At 46.2% G+C, this 27351-nt stretch overlaps 1 protein-coding gene across 2 annotated transcripts in view; it reads left to right on the top strand.

The window, feature by feature from the left end:
- Positions 1 to 21511: 21511 nt before the first annotated feature.
- The window catches only part of ABHD2 (abhydrolase domain containing 2, acylglycerol lipase), a 96312-nt gene continuing 90472 nt past the window's right edge, over positions 21512 to 27351 (top strand). For both annotated transcript variants that reach the window (XR_011539639.1, XM_008525427.2), the window contains exon 1: positions 21512 to 21979. The gene's annotated coding sequence lies outside the window, so the exon portion shown is untranslated. The remainder of the gene's footprint in view (positions 21980 to 27351) is intronic.

Genomic DNA, 27351 nt, shown 5'->3' with positions numbered 1-27351 from the left:
AAGGAGGTCACAAACTAATTGTATAATGCGATTCTTCATTTGATGAAAATTTGGTACCTGGAGGTGGGGAATCCTTATATGTCATTTTACAAATTTGCGTCTGTTTGTACCTCCATAGGGAATGTAATAGAAAAAAACTCACAAAACTGTTAATATTGCTCACCTCAGGAGGTAGTGTTGCAGATACGTGGCTAGTCACAAGAAATACATATTGATTTTGCAACTTGAATAGTTCAGTAGAAGACATTTTAAGAAGTAACAGAAAAAAGAACACCCTGCCTAGTGCAGGGATTAGAATGTTTGACCCCTTCAGAGACGCTTGCACGACAGTGCAATGAAAAAAATCAGATCCAGCAACGCTACTCATTAATGCGTGACCTTGAGCAAATCATTAACCTCCCTGTGACTCAGTTTCCTTGTCTGTAAAATGGGGATGGTAACAATCTCTACCTGTCAAGGTCGAGGCAAGGGCAGCGCCAGGAAAGATCGTGAGTAGGCATTAACGTTTTTCCACACCGTTAATCCAGCTTAATCTATAATTGGTACGATTTCAAATAATGTTCAGTGAAAAGGGACCTGTTCAACCCCCTCGGGAAGCCTGTGAGCTTGGTTGGAGAGGCCGCCCCCAGGTTAGCGCCTCTAAGCTTCTCAAAATAATCCCCCTCCTTGGTCTCTAAGTTCCTTTGGTGCTTGGCGGGGTGGTAGGGTGTCTGGGGACGGGAGAAGGGGAGGTTACATGGGGACCACTGGGAAGCTGGGGGCTTCATTCCTTGGGAGCTCCAAGGATAGATTTTTTTCCATTAGCAAACAGTTGAGAGTTCCCTGGGGAGCTTCTGTGAGGAAAATGCCATTTTTGGTAAGAAAATAAACAGAATCTCTGATGTAGCTGTGGCCAAGGGATCAGGGAGGGGCTGTCTGATGCGTCAGCCTCCTCAGAGGTTGGCCCCTGGGCGGTGCTCAGTGATCCCTGCTGCCATGCCCACCCCGGCCTCAGGGTGGCACTGCTCCCTCTTCAACGGCGGCCATTGATTGCCCCTGTGCCGCTAAGCTGTTACAGCAGCCAGAACCTTCCAACAGTTCTGTCCTAAAAGCTGAGGAATAACAAAAAGAAGATAGACTTGGAGGGCACCATAAAGTAAAACTCCCTCTGAAACCTGTCTGGGAGACTCCTTCCTTGCCTCTGCCTGGTTTCTGGTGATTTGCCGGCCATCACCGGTATTCCTTGCCTTGTAGCGGCAGCACGTCAGCCTCTGTTTCTGTCTTTCCATGGCATTCTCCCCTCGCGTGTCTGTGTCTCATGTTAACTAATTACATCTACAACAACCCTATTTCCAAATGAAGTCGCATTCTGAAGTACTGCGGGTTAGGATGTCAGCATATCTTTTGGAGGGGACACAATTCAACCCACAACGGGGTGGGTGTATGCGCTCTTTCCCCTGTGGGTAGGCACACAGCTTGAGGAAGGGCAGAGCAGGGCCTTCTCCTGTTCTTAGCCAGGGTGGTCCTGGGAAAGGGGGCAGGACAGATGACATCCTTAACCCCCCCACCACACAGGCGTGCCCCTAGACATCTGGACTTCTGGAAATCTGGATTGTGAGAGTCCCAGTCCCCTCTTGGCTCCTCTTGTCTGCCGTGGAGCCCCCTTGTGTCCAATAGTTGGTAGCAGGAAAGATTCACCCTGCAGGCAAGATCACAGTAGCTGTCCCCAAAGCCTTCCTCTCTGAGTCATCAATGATATCTCAATAAAAACAGCAGCGCAACGTTCCTGTGTACGTTATAACGAGGCCCGCAGTAATGAGGGACGGCATAGGCTGAACCTTCAAGAGCACAGAGTGCCCTTCCTCTCTTGAAAGACAGCTAATTCCTGCCTCGATGCAACACTTCGTCTGCCCAGTCTCCAGCTGCCGGGAAAGCAGGCTCCAAAGCAGCCCCAGGGAGAGATAAGGGCTCTTTGCCTGAAATGAAAAATTCATGAAGAAAGACTAGGGATCTGGCGCTTGAATAGCCTCCAAGTTGCTGTGCTCTGGGGACATGCAAGGAGCTGGCAAAGCCAAATGGAAATTTTCTGTTTCCTCCAGGGCCTCCCATCATGCTCCCATTCCTTGTTCCAGGGGGCTCCCTTCTCTGCTTTACTTGGTCACACCTCTTCAGGCTCATTGGAGCCCCTGGACCAGAACCACCAATGCCCACATTCAGGAAGAAGGTTATCTCTCCTTACCCAGACCGGGCACCCACAAGCAACCTCACCAAGACATGCGTTGTTGCTAGAGCAAGTTGGCATCATCCTGACCACCTGCCACCCCCAATCCTGGAGGAACTGCAAACTGGCTGGTATTTGTCCCCAGGAGGACTCCCTACAGATTACTTCCTGTTCCGGTTCCCTGACCCTCAAAACTCATATGGTTGGTCAGATGCTCATAACTCACAACTTAGGGAGGGAGCCTTGGATCTATTGTCACCATGCCAGGCAGACAGTGGTTTGGACACAGCTAAAGGGCAAAAACCCTCGAACCGTATGAGTTGGAGAATTTGACTCTAATGTAGGGATGGGCTTGAGAAGTGTGGTTGGCTAGCCTGTGATATGCAAGATGGCACAATAGTCACAGATGCCAGTCAGAGACAGTGAGCACTGGGGCAGTGGCTGATCCTCAGAAATCAGGTAGGAGGGCAGGCTGCCATCGCAGAGGAACCTGCCGCAAAGGAAGTCCACAGATTCCTCTCTCACTGAGAAATGAGGAACCTGAGGGTCCCACTGCAGGGCTGTGGCACCTCCTCCCGGCCACAGGTGCCGCTGGTCTGGGGCTGTAGGAAAAGCTCACCTCACTGTCCCCTGCCCAGGCCACCAGGGGCCCTCGATCTTCTTCCATGAGCTTGGGGCCCCTCTCAGGCTCCCAGCACCTTGGCTCTTGGTTCCCAGTTCTCTAGGCTAAGTTCACTCAGCTTTTCCATTCAAACAGGTGCCTGGGCTGAAGCAGCTACCTTTCACTGAAAATGTTAACTTGAAAAGCCTCAAAACGAGTTTATTGGAGAATAGCCAAAAGAATTGCAATTCAGGATGTGCGTGCTTTGGCAAACCACAGACAAATCCAACAAACAAAGATGGGGAGCTGTCTTTATGGAGAAAAAGGGGGACTATGGGGAGGTTGTTCTAAAGGAAAGTCCATTGGGGGAAAGTAAGAGTTCAAGGCAGCAATGGCTTCTCATTGGTTGAGCTGTTGCTGGGCAGCAAGAGAAATCTGCCTCTAGTAGCAAATAGTTTTACTTCCTGTGGAAGATGCAAGCCTGTGTCACTTCCGGTTTGATGTAATTGACCATGTGTGATGGACATGAGAGCATCCCCCACCACAGGCCTTCCAAACTCCAATTTAGTTAAGGTTCTTTTTATTAATTTCCACAAAAACAACCCTTGTCCCTCCTCTTTCCTGTCATTGAGAACCACCCCAAGGCCTGTTTTTCAACACCAGCTCCCCCAAAACAGGGTTTTTTTCAGCCGTTTCCTCCATATTCGAGCTCCATTGAGAAAAGCGGAGATCTCAAAAACCTATAAGTTATCTGCCTGCCATGCCACCCCACCCAACCCCAACACGGACAGGAACCTCTCACGCAACATCAGCAGAAGACAAAACAGAAATCAAGTTCTCAATGGCCTACGTGGAAGCCTGGCAGTTCAGACTAGAACACCAAGTCCAGGTGTAATTTAATTATTTCTTCTTCTACATGGGAGAAGTCTTCTGGAGTTTCCCCCTCCAGATAATAAAAGTGATTTGTATTCACATGGAACCTTGGAAAAATGTAAGTATAAAGACAAACAGGGAAAAAAGCTATCTACAATCTCACTATCCAGAGGCAAATTATTAATATTTTGACATATTTCTTTCCTATTTTCATTCTATGCCTTTTTTTATTTCACTTCAAATCGTACCAAACACATAATTTTGATCAAGAGTATTTTTCTATGGCGTTATTAATACTTCACAAACATAAACATGGCTGCATAACAGCCCATAATATGTGTGTTCCGTAATATGCTCTTGGACATCTAGATTGCTTCTGTTGTCTGGCTAATTTAAATTATTATGTGATTCATATTTCTGCATAAGTCCTTGTCCATCAGTTTAGAGTAGTATTTCCTTAGGATAGAGTCCTAGAAATGGAATGATAAGGTCAGAGTCTCAAAGGCTATGAGCATTTTCAGGCCCTTCTTTCATATTGCCAAGTGGCTTTTCTGGAAGGTTGTACACACCAGCAGTGTATGAAAGGGCCATCTCTGCAAGACTTAATCCTAAAACCCACTGGGTCATCAGGCCAAAGCTACGCCAGTAAGGAGTGCCGGGGACACAACCTAGCTTGGGGGGAGGGCCCAGCAGGCCCAGCATAAGGAACTGAAGCAGGCAGAGCTAGCAAAGTCGAGGCTCACAGAGACCACCAAGGCCTGAGGACACTGAAGCCCTGAATTCTGGAGGATACAGCCACACGTGGAAAGAGAGAAGGCTGTTGGATCCCAGGGCTGAAAGGAAAGATGTCTGTATCCTTCTTGGGCAAGGCAGGAATGCTACCCTCTGCTCAGACAAATAAACACGGGGTGCCAGAGGCTTTCCTGGGCCAAATCCACAACAGGAGAGCTGGATACAAACACGCACTGAGCAAGATACCTTTTCAGTGAACGGGACCCCTTGGTTGCAGGACAAGAGAGCCGGCAGGACAGCACAAGTCGAGCAGACCTGGCGAAGCGTCTCCCTGCGGTGTCCACAGCTGACCTCCTGAGCAAACAGCAACACCGCCCAGGTGCATTAGTCATCCTTCTGCCGGATCCTGTGCCCTTTGGAAACTGGCTGTATGCTTGTGAGGCCACCTGGCTTAGGGAGTTTGCGCTCTGGATAAAGAAAGAGGCAAAACGTCTTGATTCGGGCCTCTTCCCACTCCGGTTTCTGTAGGGTCAAGAAAGGAGGTTTGAACTGACTGAAGGGCCACAGATGCTTTTCTAGACACCTGGCTGGATTTCCTCAGCCCCCTGTGCCTCCTCTCCTCTCTACCTGTCCATCTTCCCTCGCTTGGCTCTGAGGGAGGGACGGACCGTGAGTTACGAGGCTGTACACTCACAGCCGGGAGCTCAGGAGGTGATCAGCGATGGGCTGATGAATGGAGTAATTGGTAAATGAGTGAACGAGTGAGTAAAAGAGTGACAGATCAGCGGAACTCTCTGGACACAAATCCTGAATACTCTCTCTCTTCCTGTACCATGGAATAAGGGGGAATTTCTTTCTCAAAGACCCTGGCCCTAGATTTCACGGTCTTTTTCTGTTTTCTTCCCCTGCAGGCCCCCTGCAGGGCATTCTGTGGGCAGCCTACCCTCTAACAGACACACGCTCGCTTTAAAAGAGCCCAGGGGAGAGACTTTTATACAGTAGATAACTGAAATAGCTTTTAAAATGTGGAGGTTTTTTTTTTAACTGTTTCAGTTATTTGCTGCTACATAACAAACTGCCCCAAAACTTAATGGCATACGTAAAAAAAGACACAACCGTCCCATTCGCAGCCACATGGATGGACCTTGAGGGCATCGTGTTAAGCAAAATAAGCCAGAAGACAGAGAAAGACAAACACCGTATGATTTCACTCATATGTGGAATATAAACAAACTTACGGACAAAGAGAACAATTTAGCAGTTACCAGGGGGAAGAGGGGGACAGAGTGGGCACAAGGGGTGCAGGGGCACATTTATATGGTGTTTGACAAATATTGATGTACAACTGAAATTCGACAATGTTATAAACTAGACCACAATTAAGAAATTTTTTCAAAAACCAACTTAATGGCATAAAACAACTATTTTACCATATTTACAGACTCTGTGGGTAAGGAACTGAGACGAGGCCTAGTGGGGTGGCTTGTCTCTGCTCCTTGATGTCTGGGGTCTCAGCTGGAAAGACTCGAAGGCCGAGGGTGTCTTGGTGGTTGGGGGCTGGAGTCATTGGAGGTGTCTTCACTCACATGTCTGGCCATTTGATGCCGGCTGCTGGCTGGAACCTCAGCTGGCTGTCAGCCTGAACACCTCCACATGGCTTCTCCATGTGGTCTCTCCACAGGGCCTGGTTTGGGCTTCCTCAAACTAGCTAGTGGCTGGGATGCAAGAGAAGGTGTCCAAGAATCCAAAGCACAAGTGTATGGCATTTTTATGATCCAGCCTGGGCAAGCACAGAGCATCCCTTCTGTCATACTATATTGATGGAGGCAGTCACACCGCTGCCCAGGTTCAAGGCGTGGGGGAGCGGCAAGTTTCTAGAAGAACGTGTAGACAGGAGTTATGATGTCCATCTTTGGAAAACACAATCTGCCATGCTGTTTCTTTCTTTTCCTTTAAATTGTATAATCCACACACCAAAGAGTAAATATAACATACCAAGAGTTTAGAACTCTCTACTCATGTCTGTTTCCCTTACTCTCAATCAAAGGTAACCACTTTCCTTTTTTTTGTGTCAAGCATGCTCTAGTTTTCCTTATAATTTTGCCACCCCAGGTTTATTCCTAAATAATATACTATTTAGCTTTGCCTGTTTGCAAATTTTACAAAAATAGAATCATACAGAGGTATTCTTATGTGATCTTATTCGTTTACTCTTGTATCTTGGCTTGGTTATGCTGTGGTAACCAAAATCTCAGTGGCTTATAATATAAGCATTTATTTCTCACTCATACTACGTATATGCTGCAGGTTGGGTGCAACTCTGCTCTGGGATCCAGGCTGAAGGAGTAACCTTTATCTGGACTATTGCTAGCCTCACAGCAGAAGGAAAAGAGAAGATGGTGGGCCATGTGCTCACTCTTCAAACTCTTGCTCAGAAGTGACCTGTGTCAGTTCTACTCACATTCTATTGGCCAAAGCCAGTCATATGGCTCAGCCTAGGGTCAATGGGATTGCAAATGTAACCCTCAAGTAGATAGGGACCCCAAAGGGAGTACCCTATAGGAGCAACAAATATTTTGGATAATAACACAATCTACCCCAATATTTCCCCTTGGTCATAAAAAACTGTTTCCCTCTTTCCTGAAAACTAAACTCACCCCTCTCACAGGAAACAACCCGAATTCCCATCCAACCATGGCACCAGACTTTAACATCAGGATTTTGTGATAGTTCCTACATCAGATCTGGATGTGATTCCTCTTGATCTTGAGATCTAGAACTAAAAAGACAAGTTATCAGCTCTCTCCCTACCCAATGGCCGAATGAAGAACGGGGATGGGGCAATCCTGATAAACACTCCATTTAGAAGGGAAAGAACGGGAGACATGGTAGCCACTGGTCTACAGAAATCTTGGAATTCCACAGGGCTGACACTGACCCTGGGGAATGCTTCTTGATTAGGTCTTAGTCCTGCTCCCGGGGAGCGAGGGGATTCCTCAGGCCATCGTCCTTCACGGTTCTTGGCTCTGCCATCTTGAAGGTCCTGCCCGTTCTATTTTGTTCCTAGAGAGGGCATAAGCCCTCCTGGGGGCTGTGAGGTTTTTCTATTTGCTTTCCGTGGTAGATTGTATTAGTATGCAGAATATTAATTGCCCCTCTCTATGGATGCCTCACTACTGAAGACTGATAGGTGCTCACTCCATTGATGACAATCTTGGTCATGTGACTTTGGGCCAGTGGAATGCAAGACAAGTGACATGTGCCACTTCCAAGGAGAAGCTTTATTAGGGTGACTAACTATCTTGATTTGTCTAGGACCATTCTGGTTTTAGCACTAAAGTCTTATGTCTCAGGAAATCCCCAGTCCTGGGCAAAATGGAACATTTTGCCACCCTAGTTTTAAGAATCAGTATGTAATCAATCACGCTTTTTTTGTCCTTGTCCATGAGACCAGGAATGTCCTAGTTAGAAGCCTCCCATAAGCTTTGGTCACAGAATAAAGAGGAGATGCAGATGCAGCTGACCTCCATGGACACATGATGCAAAGAGGAAATAAACCTTTCTGGTTGTGAGCCACTGAGATGTGCGAGTTGCTTCTTACGGCAGCCATAGGCATAACTTAGCCTGAAAACGGTGCTTTTGACGTTCAGCCATTCATTCATCCACTCCTTGTTGACGTCCTGGCAAGCTCGCTTTTTCCTTCCCTCCCTAAGTTTATGCCAAATTTCCTTTTGAAACTCTGGTACTGGTGTGAGTAGGGTTGCCAGATAAAATACAGAATGCCCAGTTCAATTTGAATTTCAGGTAAACCATGAGTAATTTTTTTGCAATTTTTCCTAAATTTAAATTGATCAAATTTACTAAATTTAAATTTTTTACTAGTAAATGTATTAAATTAACTATTTAAAATAATTTTAATAAGTATATCCCATGCAATATTTGGGACATACTTATACTAAAAATTTATTTACTGTTTATCTGAAATTCAAATTGAACTGGGAATTCGATATTTTCTTTAACTAAATCTGTTGCAACCCTATTCGTGAGGAAAACACCTTCTGAGGTGCCAAGGAGTATACTGAAGGACAAGGAGTATACTCAGAAAATTCCTCTTCTACAGAGAGGCAGGATTGTGGAGTAGTCTCTATGTTTAAGTAATCATCAGATTTATAGGGAGCTTTGAAAAAGGGACCGAGGTGTGACCTCAGACCTAATGAGTTAGATACTTGGGTGGTACTTAGGGAATTCGTACTTAAAAAAGAAAAAAATTTTAATTAAAAATTTAAAAAATTCAAATTGAACTTTAATGCACGTGCAAAGCACCTCGGGATCTTGCCTAACACAGATTCTGATTCAAGGGGTCTGAGGTGAAGCGTAGGGGCCTGCATTTCCAACATGTTCCACATCTGTGGATCACACCTTGAGTAGCCAGGCTTCAGGGCAGTGGTTCTCAAACCTCAGTGTGCGTCAGAGCTACTGGGGGGCTTGTTAAACCAGATTGCTGGGCCCACCTCAGTGTTTCTGATTTAGTGGGTTAACAAGTAAGTGGGGCCTCCACTTGCTACAAGAGTTGCAGGGACCATACCATGAGAACGATCGCTCTAGAGGAATCTTGGAATCAAGCTGACCGGAGTTAAATTCCATCCCAGTAAGTGGGCCACCTGTGACCAATTCCTTACTTTGGTGCCACGCTGACTGCACATCAGAATCACCTGAAGAACTTAAAAAATTCCAGTGCCAGCGTCCTATCCCAGAGCAAATTAAGCCAGAAAAGCTGGGAGTCCTAGAACCATGTTTCTCAAAAGTTCCTCAAGGGGTTCGAACGTGGAGCCAGAGTGGAGAGTCACTGAAAGGTCTGAGGCCATCTCGTCATCTGAAAATGAAGATTGTGCGAGGATGAAGTCGGTTACGGATGTCCAGGACCTGAGAGGAGGCCGGCACTCCATGTGGCTGCTATTACCACTCCCTTTCCATCGCTGCTTCCTTCCTTCCCGTCTACCTTAGAAGGAAAGTTGGCTCCAGGCGAGTCCAAGGCCCATCTGGTCCTCCTCCCCCGCTCCCTCCCCAAAACCCCAGTCATCTTTGTCATTTTGCTTCTGGATCTTGTCTCCTCTCACCAGTAGCTTAAGTCTATTTTCCACTGGCTCCTCCCTACACCTTTTAAAATACTCCAAACACCCTCCTCCCTCAGTCTTGCTGCCACCCTGTTTCCTGCCTCTTCTCATAGATCCATTTCTCACCACTGGGCCAAGTCCTAGGTTCTCCTCAGCCCCCAGAGGAAGAGGGCTTGTTCTCTCCATCCTTGACCCTAAACTTTACCACATGGCCACCCAAAGATTATCAAGAGCGTCTGAGTCATCAAATCCAAAGGCTTTTTCTCAGTAATTATTCTCCTTCAATTCAATTGCACAAACATATTTTAGTGTCCGATATCACTGGGGTACGAGGATGAATAAACCGCCACCTTTGGCTTCAAAGGTGGGGCGTGGGAGCAGCTATTGTGTGAATAAGTCAAACTATTGAGATAAGAGCTATGATGGAAAGTTTGAACTATATGGGGTTTTGACCTCAGTACCCAGCCTTAGCACAGGGCCTTCACATAAATATTTTTTGAATGAGTTAATGAGTGATTGAATGGATAAATGAATTCCACAGGAAGATGAAGAAGGCTTCTCAGAGGAAGTGACCATGCAGCAGTGTCCTGAAGGATGAGTAGGGTTTTCCAGGTGGGGAAGTGTGTAGGTAGGTATTCCAGATGGGGTCAAAGGTATGGGAGCAAGATACAGCTTGGCACATTCCAGAAATGCTGATGATGTAACTGGCTGACGTGGAAGGTATAAAGGGGAATGCGAGGAGGGAAGGGTGGAGATGGAAGGTGGAAAGGAGGTAGAGGTGTAAAAAAGATGCTGAAGGACCGACTGTGCCTCCAATAAGAGCTTGAACGTTATCACAATCACAGCTTGAACGAAGCCATTCCTGCGTTTCAACAAGGGAATCAGTTGATCAGAATTGCGCTCAGAATGACAGCCTGGCAGCAAAATAAACCACTAGGAGAGCCACTTGGGAAGAGCATATGGGGAGAAAAGCAGAGGGCTGAGGACAGAACCCACAGCTGATGAGGGAGACACAGGAGGAAGAGTCTACAGCGTAGACCAACAGATGGAGGCAGGGCAATGCGGGTGCTGACGAGCAGCATCTCAGGCTACCAAGGAGTCAAGTGAGGGGTTTGAAAGCCCGCTGCTAGGTGTGGCACTGAGTGGGGTCTTGGTGACCTTTGCCAGAACCGTTCCAGAGGAGCAGTGGGGGCAGAGAGAGAGCTACAGCAACGGGCACTGCAGGGCCCTTCCCTCCTCCCTTGCTCCCTGTGACCATGTGCTTGCTCTCTCCTCCATCTCTCCCAAAGGAAAGGCAAACTTAAAAGTATGAAGCCATGGGAATCAGTTCCTTTCCCAGCACACTGAATGTTAGCTTTCTTCTTCTTTTGAACAAACTTATTTAAAAAAATGTTGCAACCTATACGCAAGTAGAGAGACTAATACAATGAAATCCAGGTGGCCCTTCCACCTTCAACAACGGTCAACTCATGGCCAATCTTGCTTCATCTCTACACTCACACCTATGTTATTTTGAAACAAATCCCAAACATCACACCATTTCGTTGATAAACATGTCAGTGTATATCTCTGAAATATACAGACCTTGAAAAAATAATCACAGTACAATTAATCCACCTAAAATGAAGAATTCTTTAATATCACCCAAAATGCAATGTGTTCAAAGTCCCCGATTCTTTCATTATTTTTATTTTTTTACACTTCGCTTGTTTGAACAAGGATGCTAATAAGACCTATACATTGCATTTAGTCAGTCTCTTAAATTTCTTTTAAACATAATTTTATAGGATCCTCTCCATATTTTTCTTTGCATTTTATTTGTTGAGGAAGAGAGAGGACGTTTGCTATCTTGACAGCTCAGTGGTGAAAAGGAGGTGTCCTCAAATCGTGTGGCCTAGTTCTATTTCGCTTTATTTTCTTTTAGTGAACCTTCTGTTGAAATATTGCCTATATGCAGAAAAGCACACGAATCATAAGTGTGCAGCTTGATGACTCTTCGTAAATGAACACACTCATGTAATGACCACCCAGTCAGGAAACAGAACCTTGTCGAGCCCTCCTCCTGCCCTCTCCTGGTCTCTACTGCCCCACAGACGTGACCTGACTTATTCATACCACAGATTCATTTGCCTCTTTTTGAAGTTTATGTAGATAGAGCCACACAACATTCTCTTTTGTGATTGGTGGTCTTTTGCTCAATATTATGTCCATGTTGTTGCTTATGGCAATGGTTTGTTCCTTCTCAATGCTCTATAATATTCCACTGAATATGAATATACCACAATTTGTTTATCCATTCTAGTGCTGATGGAACATTTGGGCTGTTTACAGTCTTGGGCTGTTACAAATAATGCTACCGCAAACGTTGTAGTGTGTGTGTTTCTTTGGGTACACACTTGGGAATGAATGTTACAACTGCTCGTGACCGTCTAGGTTTTTACTGTGGTTCTGCCTAACACGTGTGTGACCTTGAGCACATTATTTCCCCTCTCCGGCCTCAATTTCTTGATCTGTAAAATGGGAATAATAATACCCCACCATGGAGTTACTGTGAGGATTAAATACAAGAAAGCATGTAAAGGTCTTAAAACAGTGCTCGGCTCTTACTGACAGTTTGATAACTGTTAGCTCTCATTATTCCTACTTTTCTTGCGGTAACTTCTGAATCTCTTTCACTGTTTTCTTCCTCCCGCCTCCTGAATCTTCCATTCTCCCAAGCTCAAGGTGACCTGGTTTGCTTTTCTCTCTCTCTGAAACGTGTCTATGCCCTGACTCCCTCTGTCTTGTGTGTGGCAACCTTGCAGTGTTACGTAAAAGGCATGATTCCAAAAAGCCTTGTCTAGAAAACTCAGCCTCTCCCCTCCTCTCCAGTCCTGCCTCTGCAGTCACAACGTGTTTGCTCTTTCCCTTTGATATATCTGTTACCACAGTCTCCGCAGATCTGAGTCGGACTCACCCTTCCTCTTCCATGAAAGAACCACCTTGGGATCCTCTCCGATTCCTCCCTCTCCCTTGGACCCCAAATTCAACCTGCAGGGAAGTCCTGCTGAATCTCTCTGTGTTCGCACAACTCTTTCCTTTCTTTCCCTTTTTATTCCCTCTTCAAGCTCAGACCTTTATCACTTTACACCTAAACGAATGCCTGCTCTTTTCTACCTGGCTCCAGTCTCTCCTGCTTCTAAGTTATCCTGACTGCAACCTCCAGACTGACTTGACTCAAACTCTGCATCACAATGGAGCATGTGACTTCTGGAATGGTGGCCCGAGGAGTTCTTCTGAACTCTCTTCCCAGTGCAACAACCAGAACTGGTGAAAATTATTTGAAACATCAAAACCTAAAAACACGACAATTTACAATCTCTGAAAATTGTCCTCAGAGCACACAGCAAAGTAAGAAATTTTTATTCAAGAAAATCTTCTAAATCTCCATAAGAGCAGTGAGAGTCAGCGACATTGGAGCGTCAGACCTCTCCCTCCCCCTCCTCCCAGCCCAGCCTGATGGAAGCTCCCCTCCAGGCAGGTGAAGCCAAGAACACGTGGATCCCTCTTCCCTCAGCTGCCGGTAGCATTTCCGAGGGTGGGGTAGGGGGGTGGACCTCCAGCATTTCTCATCCCCTCCAGCTTCACATTGTAAAAGCTCTATTCCAAGCAAGGTGGGCTGAGAGGTCTGGGCTCACTTCCTACACCCAGCTCCACTCACAGGGCATGAGTTCCACCCCAGGCATGGCAGGCTGAGAATACTGGGGCCCCATTCACCCTCGCTCCACCTTGCTCACAGGGCAGAGATTCTATGCTGGGAGAGGTAAGCGAGGAGACCAGAGGCTACTGCCCTTGTCTAGCACCTTGGTCATAAAGCCTTGTTGTCACTCTAAGATAAGAAGGCCATTCTAGAGCAGTAGCATGGAGGTTTTTTCAAGGAGGAGAAGCAGGCCATGAGAACAGAGAGCTCCAAAGCTCTCCCCAAGAGAACTGACTTTATCTGGAATACAGTGTGGGGAAGGTCTGGTGTAAATGTGCTTATGAGAGCAAGAAGGTAAACTGTAGACCAGCTAGAAGTGTACCAGAGAGAACCAGGGAAAGAGACAGCTAAGAAGAGCCCTCTTGGTTGGAATAAGCCTCAAAGAATACTCCTGCAAAGAGGCTCAAATTTAAGTGGACGAGATTGTGGAGGGATTTATGCCCCAAGCATTGTCAAACAGAGCAACCGGCCAGCTGGTGGAGGCAGGCAGCTGGGGAGGATACCACAGCGGGCAGTCAGGGTAATAGAGAAATCAGGTAACGAGACAGAGCGAGCCCTGTGAAGACCAACGTCATCCCAGGGTGACCGTGCACATACCCAAGGCTGCACCCTCTGAGGAATGACATCAGAGCCTGCACGCTGTGGCAGGAACTGACTTCGCTAGAATAGCCCAGCCAAGTCACTAAACAATAAACAAGCAAACAATGATAACAACAAACCCCAGAGGAGAGAGCAATCTATATCCAAAGTTACTCCAATAGTTTGCCTGACATATCTAGTTTTCAACAAAAACTTATAATACGTGCAAAGAAACAGGAATGTATGACCTATACACAAGAAAAAAAATCAGGCATCGGACTGCCTTTGAGAGGGCCCAGATGTCAGACTTAGCAGACAAAGACTTCAGAGCAATTGTCATAAATATGGTCAAAGAACTCAAGGAAACCAAGCTTAGAGAAGTAAAGGAAGGTCTGAGGGCAATGTCTCGGTACATAGACAATCTCAGTAAAGAGACAGAAATCATAAAAAAGAACAATGGGAATTCTGGAGTCAAAAAGTTCAACAACTGAAATGAAAAATTCATTAGAGGACCCAGAATAGCCAAAACAACCTTGAAAAAGGCAAACAGAGTTGAAGGACTCGCAATCACCAATTTCAAAACTTATTACAAAATTACGGTAATCAAGACAGGGTAATAACAGCATGAGGATAGACACACAGATCAATGGTATAGAATTGAGAGTCCAGAAAAAAACCCATACAGCTCTGTTCAGCTGATTTTTGACAAAGGTGACATTCAACGGAAAAAGAATAGTTTTTACAACAAATGGTGCTAAGACAACTGGATATTCACATGCAAAAGAATGAAGTTGGGCATCTTCCTCACATCAAACACAAAAATTAACTCAAAATAGATCATAGACCTAAATGTAAGAGCTAAAACCATAAAACTCTTAGAAGTAAATCTTCATGGATCTTGGGTGAGGCAAAGCCTTCTTAAATATGATACCAAAAGAACAAGCAAAAATACATAAATTGGACCTTATCCAAATTAAAAACTTATGTGCGTCAAAGGACACTATCAAGAATATGAAAAGACAACTAACAAAATGGGAGAAAATATTTGCAAATCATATTTCTGATAAGGGACTTGTATCTAGAATATACAAAGAACTCTTACAACTCAATAATAAAAAGGAAGTACTGACATGCTACCATACGGATGAACATTGAAAACGTTATGTTAAGTGAAAGAAGACAGTCACGGAAGACCACATATTGTGTGATTCCATTTATACAACGTGTCCAGAATAGGCAAATCTATAGAGACAGAAAGCAGATTAGTGGTTGCATAGAGCCGGTGGGGGGAGTATCTGGGGAAAATGGGGAGTAACTCCTAATGGGTTCCTTTTTGGGGTGATAAAAATGTAAAATTGACTGCGGCCATGGTTGTGTATATATGTGAATACACTAAAAGCCATTGAATTATACACGTTAAATGGGTGAATTGTATGATATGTGAATTATATCTCAATAAAGCTGTTAAAAAAATAATCATAGTAATAACAATTGCTGTCTCTTATAGAACACTTACTATATGTTGGGAACAGTATTTATTTCACACACTCATTTTTCAACATTATGAGATGGGTATTATTTTCTCTATATTATAGAGGAATAAACCAACACTCATAAAGTTTTAGTTCACTTGCCCAAGAAAACACAATAAATAAATGCCACAGCCTAGATTTGAATTCAGATCTTTCTGCTTCCAAGGCACATGCTCCTGGGTTGCTTCTTATGGCTTAGAAGATGATAAATCTAATTCCTTTCAATTTTATTCAACAAACATTACTGACCACCTACTCTCAGCTGGGCCTCCTGTTTTCCACAGCCGATTGAGATGTACCACAGGTGATCCGGAGAAAAAATTTAACTTTTTTTCATTGTGGTAAAATACACGTAACATAAAGTTTACCCTCTCGACCATTTTTAAATGTGCAGTTCAGTGGTTTCACATTGTAGCACCACCACCACCCCCATCCAACTCCAGAACTTTTTATCTTGCAAGACAGAAACTCTGTACCCTTTATCTATAACTGTCCATTCCTCCTCCCTCCAGCCCCTGGCAACCACTGTTCTGCTTTCCGTCCATGAATTTGACTACTGTAGGTTCCTCATATAAACAAAATCATACAACATTTGTCCTTTAGTGACGGGCTTATTCACTTAGCATAATGTCTTCAAGCTTCATCCTTATTGTAGCCTGTGTCAGAATTTCTTTCCTTTTTAAGGTTGAATAATATTCCATAGCATGTATATACCACATTTTGTTTATCCATTCATTCAGTGGTGGATATTTGGGTTGTTTCCACCTTTTGGCCATTGTGAATAATGCTGCTATGAACATGGATGAATAAATATCTGTTTGAATCAGGCAGCACATGGAAGAACCATTAAAGACTTAATAGTTACAAAATGATTTTAATGTAGAGTAGAATAAATATAACCAGCACATCAAGCCTGTAATATCATAGATATTATTGCTTAGGTCCACAGCGTTTCTCAGCTTCAAGACTACTGATGTTCTGGGCCAAATAATTCTTTGTTGTGGGGTGCTTTTCTGTTTAGCAGCATCGCTGGCCTCCACCCACTAGATGCTACCAGCACTGTCTTCAGTTATGACAACCAAAACCCATCTCCAAACATTGCCAAATGTCCCCAAAATTACCCCCCATTGAGAGCCACTGATTTATGAGGCTGAAGAAGGTATTTAATTTTAAAGAAACTATTAAGTATATAATAAGCAGGTAGTAAAGAGATAAGGCCAAAGTTCTGAAGATGATATGCAGATAGCTGAAGTCCTGGATGCCTGGAGCATGCCATCCACTGCGCTAGGATACCCAAATATGCAGGCAGCCAAGATGAAGCCATTGACTCAGATGAAGGCATTAACTGGCTTCTTCCACTGGCCCTATCTACCTCTTCATCTTCTCTCCTGGTGATTCTCCACTTGGAGTCCGCTCTAGACAACACAGTTTGTATCCTTCCACTTAGAGGCCTCTATTCCTTTTGTCTTCACTCACCTGGAATGCCACGTCACCATCACCTCCACCTCAACTTCAGCCCCATGGACCTTCAAGGACCGCTTCAAATTTCCAAGACTCTAAATCAGAAGAAATTGTTCCCTCCTCTCAATAATTGTCCATGATACTGATTACACTCTATTGCTTACTGCTCAGTCCTTTTAGTAATCTCTTCAAGTACTTCTCTGTGCTGTATATAGGGAGACGACTTTGCTTTATGGTCCTATCTCTCTGACATTATATGTCTTGCTCGATAAAAATATCTGTATCTTATTAATCAATTCAAATATATGGTAAAACAATATAAGGTTCTCTGGTAGGATGTAAACAGCTTTCAAATAGCTCAACAACACGAAATTATGCAGGAAAGGGTGTTTGATGCACTTTTTTAATGTGCAAGTTTTATTGACTCCTTTTGAGTTAATAGCACGAAGAACTCAATTTTTATTACTGTAATTAAGGATGACGTCAAGAAAAGGAATGCATGGTGACTAAGAAATCATCTTTAGCCAACCACCTGACACTCTGTATCTGAGTATAAGGCTGGAACAGCTTTTCTCTTGTGTGTGTGTGTGTGTGTGTGTGTGTGTTTCATGAGCATTTTCAGTGCTGGGTCCTGTGTATGTAAATATAAGTATTACCGTATAATTTATTAACCACACCGAAAACATTTGAGAATGAAAGGGGGGCACTATTAAAAATTCACCAGGACAACAGGCATAAACCAAGACTGTCCTTGGCATAAAACCACCCTATGATTTTATTATAGACAATTTCACATGTGGGCTTAAGCAAGCAGCCCGAATCACAGACAAGGTTATTGTTCATCACTGTTTTGAATGGCCACCAGCAAGCTTTTTCCAATAACAAAAGAGCCAACCCCTTGCATTTCATCATAGTTTATCCTGATGGAACTAGTACACGCTGAGACTTAGAACTTCCACGCAAACTTCATCTCCATTATCACTAAGAAGCTGGCCCAGAGGCCCGGCCATGGGGGTCCTGAATTCTGCCTAGACTTTACACACAGGCAGCACTGGCAGTGACAAGCAAGTGACAATTTTGGATTTCTCAGAGCCTGTGCCTTCTCGGGCCTTCAGGGGAATTTCACAAACACCCAGGCTGCAGCTTCTAGTACTATTCTCTCAGCCACATCCTTTCCCACTGTCCTCACAGTGCGTGTGCTGACGAGGTCTAGTCTCAAAAACCTTAAGTTGTCCTCTGGACCCTCTTTTGGCAAGGATATACCAAAGGAAAAATTTCATCCACCAGGTGGAAGATACTGCCAGTAAAAAAATCCTGCATGTGTTGGGGGATGGGTAAATAGGAACTTTCTGTACTCTCTGCCCAATTTTGCTGTGAATCTAAAACTATTTTAAAATGTGAAGTTTATATAGAAACAAATCCTGAATCCTGTGATCACTACTTCTAAGAGACACAACTTAAGAAAATGAGTTAGCACCTCAAAGAAATGTTCTTAAATGGTCCTATAATAACTATGGCCAACACTTATTAAGAGCTGATGTGTGCCAGGCACTGTTGGATACATTTTACATCCATTAACTCACTTGCTCCTCACAGCACCCCACGAGGGAAGCACATTTACTGTCACCTGAATTTTACAGAAGAAAGTCGGGCACAGAGAGGTGAGGTACTCCCCAAGGTCTCAAGGCTAGGAAGGGCTGAGCCAGGAATCAAGGCCCAGCAGCAGAGGCTCCAAAGCCGCTTGCTCTCAACCATCCCGTAAAGGCTCAGAGTAATAAAAATGACAAACTAAGTGAGTCACCCGCTTTGCAAGAAGAGAACAAAGAGAGCACACAATCTGCTTGGATCACTGCCGCCTGCTGTCTTCCAGAGGTCCCCCGAGGACTTTTGCAGAATTAGGACACCCAGCTGAGAGGCCCCAGGTGAGTTTAGAACCAGTCCTGCTTTGGCAAAGTCCTGGAGCTTTGGCCATTCCACAACGTGAGTGGGGTGCACGCCCTCTCCCTCGTTCTGTTTATGACAAGGCACTGTCCTGCTTTCAGAAATGTACTTCATAGCCACATCCTAACCACCGGACATCCCAGGCCAAGCCTCACCAAATCCTCAGTCCCGGCAGGCTAGTACGCTTGAAGGCAAAAACGAGTCCATCCTGTCTCCTAAACGGCCTCGCACAGAAACGCTTTACAGAATAAAATAATACGATTCCACAGAAGATGGCAAGAGCCAAAGCAGACAGAAGGAAGGAAACAGAAACCAGAGACGACTAAGGAAACAGCTCTCTGTGCTGCAAATGGTGATGGATCATTATTCAGCCAGCCAGCCCCGCAAAGGAGAAGATGCCCTGGGCCTTTCCCTCTTCCTCCTCTGCCTGGGAGCTTTCTGGGCTTCATTTTGAGCCTCTGTGACACAGTTGTGTTTTCAAATTTCGGAGTGGGATGGACATCCCATTCTGGAACTCTTGGCTGAAGCTATGATCCTGACATGGGGGGAAAATCCTTTTGCCCAATAGTAAGTCCATCTGCAATCTACTCGTCACAGCTGCTTTTTGTGGCTCTGAATCAAGCTGGAGAAATCTCCCCAGATCTCAGGAGCCACTTGGCGCCTTTCAGGGCCTCATGAGACACCTCAGTCTCCTGGAGCAAACACAGGCAGGAGCAAACCTGTGTTGGGCCAGTCCTGTTTCCCAAGCACACGTGCAGATGTGTAAGTCCACCAAGCAGGGCTGTTTAAAGACACAAGAACTGGAAAACTGTGGAGCAGAACCAAGGGTGTGAGTGTGTGTGCACACGTGTGTGCAGACACACACAGACACACACACACACCCAACTGATGCGGGGACGGCGAGCCGAAGAGTCGAAAGAAAGATTTCTTGGACTCTCAAGATCTGGCAAGTAGTGCTCTTTTATTTAGAGAATTGTATGGAATAGCATGGGGACAGGACCCATGGGCAGTAAAGAGCTGCTGCTGCTGCTGCTGCGTGGGGACAGAACCCACGGGCAGTCAGCTGCTGCTGCAACGTGTTGAGGGTTAGGGCTAAATTTATAAGGCATGGGTATGTGACTTATTTTCACTGGAAAAAGAAAAGATGATGGAAAAAGTCATTAAATGGTTTCAGTGCAGATGGGGTCTGGTTATTGTGTGGTCGTATAACTTTAGATATGAATCTGGTCACATAGATAAGCGTGTAGGCGAGGATGCCCTGGGCTTCTCTCCCTGGGGCAGCCTTAACCCACACCATAAAATCCATCGGGTCATATAGATTGGCATGTAGGCCAGGTCACCTTGGGCTTCTGTACCTGGGGCAGCCTTGATCCACATGAACAACCGGCAACAGATCTAAAGCTCTTTTCTGAAAGCTCAAACTGTCTTAACACGAAGAGTCAGAACGAAGCGGGTCCCTCACTAAAATCCTCTCCTACACAGTCTGGGTTTTTCTTTCCCGAGATGGAAGAGGATATAGGGGAATAAATAAATGCTGAGGTAATCCTTTTTTTTAGGTAACACAACAACTGAATGAAAAATTCGACAACGGCAAAGGATTCTTCTTCACCCTGAAACACCACGTGGGTCCTCTCAAAGGCAGACCCAACAGGTCTGGGGCTAAATTCAGGCCTGTGAGGCTATCTCTGTTCACACTCCAGGACTTGCACATCTTCAGAGTGGGGAAGGGCTGTGGGGGGGGGGGGGGTCCCTTGACGGTGGTTTCTGGTCCAGCGCTGACCAGCCTTCAAAGCATTATCTGGTCATGCTCCATGACACGTGAGCCATCAGCCCCTTGAATGGGTGAACAGGATAAAGCAAGCTCCATTTTTCCCCGTCCTAATCCTGAAACGTGTTAGAAGAAATTTAACTTTGCAACAAATACCACTTCCCCTTCTCTGGCTAACTTGCTCCTCCCATCTCGTCTCCTGCTTTCTCTCTTCCATCCCTTCTGGGTCCTGGTAGGGTGGCCCTGCCTTCCTTAAAGGGGGTGCTAAAGGGGGTGCATTTCAAGTCAGTCTAGTGTTCTATTCTTGATAAAGCACATGGCACTGCAAAGGAGTTTCAGGCTCATAGAATTTTAGAACTGGGCCTAGTTCCATGGACGGATGGGCGTGAGTGGGTGGGGAACCGGTGGCAATTGAATGCCTACTGAATGCTAGGCACTGTGAGTGTTTACCAGTAATTTAATCTTCTCATCAACTACTATTGTTACTTCCAGTTGCCAAATCAAGTCAGAGTGCATACAGAAAGGTTGAGGGACTTGCTCTAGGCCACGGGCAACCTGTACGTGCCAAGACGAGGCCCAATTCTAGGTCTAACTCCAAAGGCTACATTCTTCCAGGTTGCGTTCAACTGGACAAGGGTCATCTTAAGGGCTGAAAGGACAGTGGGACAATAATTGAGGTCCATACTGCCCGGCACGTCCTCATCACCCTTCCCTAGCTGGCAGTGGCCGGAGGCTGCTGCCTCCACATTCTTTCCTGTCCTTGCGGCTTGGTGACTCACTACCCTCCCTCCTCTCTCCTGGGGCACGACCCCAAATTTCACCCCTTGCGTCCTGGGCTACAGGTGCGTCACTCGGTTGGCTTGGAGCCATCAGACCCCGTAGCTGAGCTACCAGCCATCCTCCTTCCTCCCAACCCCAGACGACACGTGACCTAACTCAGCCCCCAAAACCAGCTTGCGGCCACAATTGTCACTCTCTCTGCACCCCGCCCCCATCAACATCAAACACGACCCATCTTTTAGCCCTCCTCCCTTTTTCCCGCCCCCTCCGGGCTGGCCTTATCCAATCGCGTCTTGGCCCACGGGCTAAAGACGTCAAAAGTAACCAATTGTTACTAAGCGCTCTCCGCCCCCAGGGCTCCGCCTCCGCTCTGAGGAGCAGCCCCGCTGACCAATGGGCTACCCTCCGGGTGCAATCAGAGCGCGGGGCTGGTAGAGCAGCGGCCGGGCCGCCCAATGACCGGGCGGGTTTCCGTGGTTAGGGGCGTGGCAGGAGCGGTCGTCAGGGGCGTGGCGGCTGTTGCTTGGGCGGGGCCGGTAGCGGCGGGAGCTGCCCTGGCCAGGGGTTCCGGCTGTATTTCTATGAGCGCCGCCGGCAGCCGCGCAGCTGTGGGAGCCCGACCAGGGGCGAGCCGGGCCGCTGTCGTCAACCACGCGCAGGTAAAGCCTCGCTCGAGCGAGCTCCGCTAAGCCGAGATCGCGCCCCGCATCCTTGGGTCAAACCTCTGAGCCCTGCCGTCCCCGTCGTGGTTCGGCCCATCGCGCCGCAGTCTGCGCGCTCCGGATCCTCGGGGGCCTGTCACCCGGCGCCGCGGGGATCCCGAGAGCCGGCTTGCCCACTGGAGGGGAGGGGGGCCGCCTGGACCACAGCGAGTGGGATACGCCTTCCTGAAAGCCCTTTGTCCCCTCCTGCCCCAGGTTCCGAGGTTGGGGACAGCCCCGACCGCGGTCTCCCTGCCGGCCATCTCTACGTCGGTGCGCAGTCTTGGGACATCTGGGGTCTGGGGAGTGGGTATGCTGGCCCAGGCGTGGTGATGGAGGCCCAGAATATGCGCCTGGAAGGAGAGGGCCAAGGGGCCCGACTACAGACCCGGATATCCGAGAGGTTTTTGCTTTTCTGGGCTCCAGGGACACACCCGGGACCACTGGGTTCAAATTGTAGGGAGGCAGCTTTTGACCCATTTGGAGGCGCACTTACTGAATTTGGCTCCGCGCGGGGCACTGTTCTAGGCGCTTCGTGGGCTTTCCTCGCAGCGAGAGCTGTCCAGCAGCGCAGGTGGCTCCCTGCCAGGCGAGGCAACCAGCGCCTTGACCTTGGAAGTGTCCAGGCAGAGGCCAGATGACAGCCACCTGTCAGGGATGCTTAGAAAGGCCTTCCAGTCAAGGACTGCATGAGCCACCTGTAAGGCCCATCTCCACTCACAAGAGGCATCCTGGGCGACCTTTAATACCTAGCTTGGGAGGGATACTTCTGGAGGCCCCTTAAGTTGGGAGTGGGTGTTGAGTTCACCCATCATGAATTTTGTCGGCTCAGTCCTCAAGAATGGGTGTTAACAAAGAGGACGGACCCTACCAAGAAGATAAGGTTTGTTCCACTGTGTGTTTCCCCTGCATTCCAGTAACTGGATCCAAAGGCAGGTTCCAAGAACAGGCTCATGAGAGGGTCCTAGGAAGACTGTAGATTGGGCAGAGTTCATGTGATCTGTGCCCAGAGCTTTTCAAGGGCCATTTCATTACAACTGCATTCAGTAGAGCCCCAAAGAGAAACCCTGTAGTACCCTTTTCGCTACCCTCTGTCATTTGCCTGAGTAGAGAGGACATGATAATCTTCTGAAGGTCAGGAGGCAGAGAAAAGCCTTAACACAACTTGCTGCATGTTTTAGGATGAATTAAAAAGCAGTCAGAAAGCAGATCAGTCAGCATGGACTTGTGGCATATTAAAGCTGAATACACCTTAGATAGAGTTCATCTAAACCACCTTCTCGGTACACAGGTGAAGAAACTGAGGCCTGGGGAGGTCACAGGGCTGACTGGTCATCACAAAGCCATGACTGAGGGATGATCTGTTGACCCTGGATCCAGTCAGTGCCTGGCTTGCATTTCACTCCCAGCCTAGTTATCTCAATTGTTTAAATTCTAGGGGAGTCCAGAGAGGTTGGGAGCACTCATTTGGGTGCCAGAGTGCCTGGATTTGAATCCGAGGCCTGCTTCTTGCTAGCTGTAACCTTGATAAAGCTGTTTAACCTCTCTGTGCTTCTGTTTGCTCATCTATCAAACAGGAATGATAATGGTACTTAGATTAGAAGGTTGTTTGAGGATGACGTGAGTTCCTGTATCCGAAGCGTTTACAACAGTGCCCGGCACATAGGAACCGCTATAGATTTGCTAAATAAGATGTTCTGTTGCCTTTTTTACAGTTTTTCTTCATATCTATCCCCCAATATTTCCTATCAGGGGCTGATTTTTTCCCCCTGCCTCCTCCCCATCCAATTCATTAAGCATATTCCAGATTTTGTGGAGTCTGTGGGATTTTCCAAATCACATGGTGTTTTATTTCTTATTTTTTCAGTCTTTGATTGAATCAGGTAATTCATTTTCTCTGTTAAGCCTTTCCTGGTACTTACATTGTTTTTAGACTCCAAATCTCTTATTCTCTTTAGAAAGGGGGAGAACAGTCCCTCAAAGTGATAAACAGCCCCTGATGATACCATTCTCCCCGGCATCCTTCCAAATACCTCTTTGCCTCCGCTCAGCCCTCCTGGCCAGTTGTCAATGTGGTGCGGCTTGATTATAAATGGAGGAACATTTTTAGATTAAGATTTCATGAGCCACGGTATTAAGTGCTTTTCAGAGTTCAGGGATCGTGTGTCAAATGCATTTAAGCGAGTTACTTAGTCATTCGAGTAGGGGGAGCACCCGCAGCGCCTGCCGGCCTGGCAGAAACACAAGTGTGTGACTGATTCTTGCTGGTAATCTAGCCTGTTCACTGGTTTTTCTGCGTTTTTCCTGTTCTTTTCTCGAGCTTGAAATAAACCAGATGGCAAGTGCAACAGCACGATCTTTCTTCTCCTTTCAGCTGGGGAAGTTCTCTTTCTTTCCTTTTTGCTTTCACCTTCATTTCCTTTATCACTTTCGCAGTTTTGGTAAACGTCGACTCTCAGTTTGCCAGCCAACTTGCTTTTAATTGGAAGTCCCGGTCACCTTTATTTCTTGCTGGAACCCAGTCAACTTTGGCTTGCTTTCTCTGTTTTTACCTGTTTTTTAGAATGAACCAAAGATGATCACTATGCATTGATTGGCGTGTTCTGAAGAGTTGATTCTGAGTTTTGGTTTTTTGTTTAGGACGTTTTAGAGCTCAGCCATCTTAGAATCATTGCTTTCGTTTCTTTGTCTGTTAATATGGGCCCCTTTCTCTCTATCTTGCTCTCTTTTCTCATAACGTCTTGGGCAAAGGGCTTCTCATTTGCTATTATTCCTTACTTCTTCCACTTACGCCTTTCTCCCTGTAATCGCTGGCTGAGCCCACAAAGGCTATAGTGGTTCCCCACTGCCCTTGCCCAGAGCTCCTGCCTAGAGGATGAAACTATTTCTTTGGTCCTGTGGAAGACAGAGACAGAGTCTGTCTTACTTTTCACCCCAAACCTGGCTCTAGGAAAGGCCTAGCAGAGAGAGACTGCCAATATAATAGGATTCCCTGTGGCGGAATTTCTGCCTTGACCTACTGCTTACAATATTCCGATTTTTATTCCAGTGTAGATTCTGAGAACTCCTTGATCAATTTAAGCGTGTAGATGACTGGGGCATGAGGTGGTTAAGCCTCCCTGTTCCATCTTGGGCTAAACTATCCCCTGGAACACAGCACTGAAAGTTCAGGCTGCCTCTTGATGTGATCTGGCCGTAGGATTTTATTGCAGCTGTTCATATTCCAACCTTTTTGGCCAGTGCACTGTTCAGGACATTTTTAACCCCTATGCTGCTGTTTCTGTATTGATACCATGCAGGTGCTGACATTATCCTCCTTCAGGATCATTTGCACATCTGCACATTTGTTTTTGTCGTCTTGGTTCCAGGGCATCATATTTTGGGATTAAATGTTTTCTGTTTAGAAAATGGCAGGTGTGGGTGGAGGATCAGACCTCTTGTTACCCGTGAAGCTAATGCACTGCACCCAGCTGGGCGTAGGGCTTGTTATGCTGGACCTGTTTTCTGATCTTTTGCAATGATTAAGCTGCAAACAGGTAAAGAGCTTCTTAGAGAATTGGAACATTGATACCCCTGGGTTTGCCTGGTTTCTGATTTTCTTTTGTTGGCTTTAAGTGGAGGTTCATTAAGTTCAACCAACTGAGCATCTGGTGTGCGCGAGGAACACAGCTGTCCAGATTAACAAGTGCGTGCGGTTTGCTGCATAAAGACTATTTTTGTTTTTATTTTACATTTAAAAATTTTTAATGTTTTTAATTGAAAAAATTGTTTTAAAAATGGGTAATACATTGGGGCCAGCCCCATGGCCGAGTGGTTAAGTTCGCGTGCTCTGCTGCAGGTGGCCCAGTGTTTCGTCGGTTCGAATCCTGGGCGCGGACATGGCACCGCTCATCAAACCACGCTCAGGCGGTGTCCCACATGCCACAACTAGAAGGACCCACAACGAAGAATATACAACTATGTACCGGGGGCTTTGGGGAGAAAAAGGAAAAAAATAAAATCTTAAAAAAAAATGGGTAATACATTTACGTTGTGAAAGAAAATATTCAAAAGGCGAAAAGGTTAGATAGCAAATCCATCTATGTCCACACAAGTCCTGCTACCTAGTTTTGTTGCTTAGAGGCAACCAGTGTCACCAATTTCTTCATCCTCCAGAGGTCTTCACACACGTCCAAGATGTTTTATTCACGTATGAGCAAACTCATTATGAAATTCCCCTCCCTTTTATATGAATGGTAGGGTACTATACATGCTATGTGGAACCTTGCTGTTTTTCACTTAATATTTCTTGGCAGTATGGAAGGAGCTTCAGCATTGTTTTTTTTTATGAAAGCTGTCTATTTTAGATATCTGTTTTCTGTTTCTGAGGATGCTAAGAACCAGTCTTATTTAGGCAGAAGCTTCACATGGAGATCCTACAGCATTTTGTGGCTATTTAGGGGCAAATATTTCTCTTCTCTCTACCCTGCAGCTCTCAGCTTGATAAGAGGCCGGGCGAGGGCTTCTCCTAGAGGTCATCCTGTGCAGGGAGCAGGGAGCGGGGAGCGTTGGAGAATGAGGAACTGCATTGGACGTTTGCCTTGCCCTCTGGGCAGAATGTGCTGGAATTGCCAGGGAAAGCTTGCTGTGTTTTCTCTGGTCTCCAGAGAAAGCTCTTGGCCTTGCTGATAAACATTTCCAGCATCTCCATCACGTCTAATCCTGTCTCCTGCACCCCATCACCGGCTGTGTTTGTCCCCGGCCATTGAGCGTCAGAAAGGAACCCTGGCCTTCATCACAGGCCATCTGTTTGGGTAGCTTTCTTAAGTGCCCCACCCCTTCTTGTGTCTCACCCAGGAGAGGCCAACTCTCACACCTGCTCCTCTGTGAAGCGTCTTTCCCAAACCAACATTTGGGAACAGAATTTTTGTTATTCTACTTTCCCAAGTTGTCTGAATCAGCCTTACTCTTTTCGAGGTCTGAACTTGATGCAGTCCCGCTAAGCCTTAGCTGACTCTGAGAGTTTCGAGGTTCTTCATATTTGAATTTCTATGGCTGTGCTTGTGTTTTACGTAACCACGCTGATTTAAACATGGCCTTCTGTGGCTCCCAGATCTTGCCTATTGTTTTTCTTTTTTCTCTTTTCTTCAAATGTGCCTTAATCTTCAACTTGCTTTTGTTTACCTCTGAGTTGAGTTTAGAGTCACCTTGAAACTGAACTGAATCTTCAAGATATTAGTCAGCTGGTCCAATTCAGAGTCTTTACTTTCTGGTCTTCGCTCATTGCTGGGCGTCCACATTATCCATCAGTGGGACCATACATACTATGTTACATAATGAGGAGACGGAGG

The sequence above is a fragment of the Equus przewalskii genome, chromosome 1, assembly GCF_037783145.1.
Source record: "Equus przewalskii isolate Varuska chromosome 1, EquPr2, whole genome shotgun sequence".
Taxonomy (NCBI): Eukaryota; Metazoa; Chordata; class Mammalia; order Perissodactyla; family Equidae; genus Equus; species Equus przewalskii.
Note: the sequence above shows the minus strand (reverse complement) of the source record. Positions and strands in the feature narration are given on the sequence as shown.